Here is a 281-nt window from a genome sequence, read left to right as displayed (position 1 = left end):
CCCGCGCGACGCCGCTGTGCCTGCCCGGAGCTCGGACTGCGGCCAGATCAGACCCGTAGGACGCTGACTCGCCGGCTGCTGGGGCAGAGCGGATCGCCGCGGGGCGGGACGGTCACGGACGGAATTGTCGGGGGGACGCGGCTCGGGAAGAGCGAACTCGGCAACGGGGGGGTTGGCACGTCGGTTGGGCTAAGGCAGGCGGCTTAGGATAAACCGCGAGGGAACGGCGGGGTCCGGGGATGGGCGCCGTCGGCCCGGCGACTAGCGGTAACCCAGGCGGG

The sequence above is a fragment of the Syngnathus scovelli genome, unplaced genomic scaffold, assembly GCF_024217435.2.
Source record: "Syngnathus scovelli strain Florida unplaced genomic scaffold, RoL_Ssco_1.2 HiC_scaffold_89, whole genome shotgun sequence".
Lineage (NCBI taxonomy): Eukaryota > Metazoa > Chordata > Actinopteri > Syngnathiformes > Syngnathidae > Syngnathus > Syngnathus scovelli.
The sequence above is the reverse complement of the archived record's forward strand: the minus strand, read 5'-3'. Positions refer to the sequence as shown.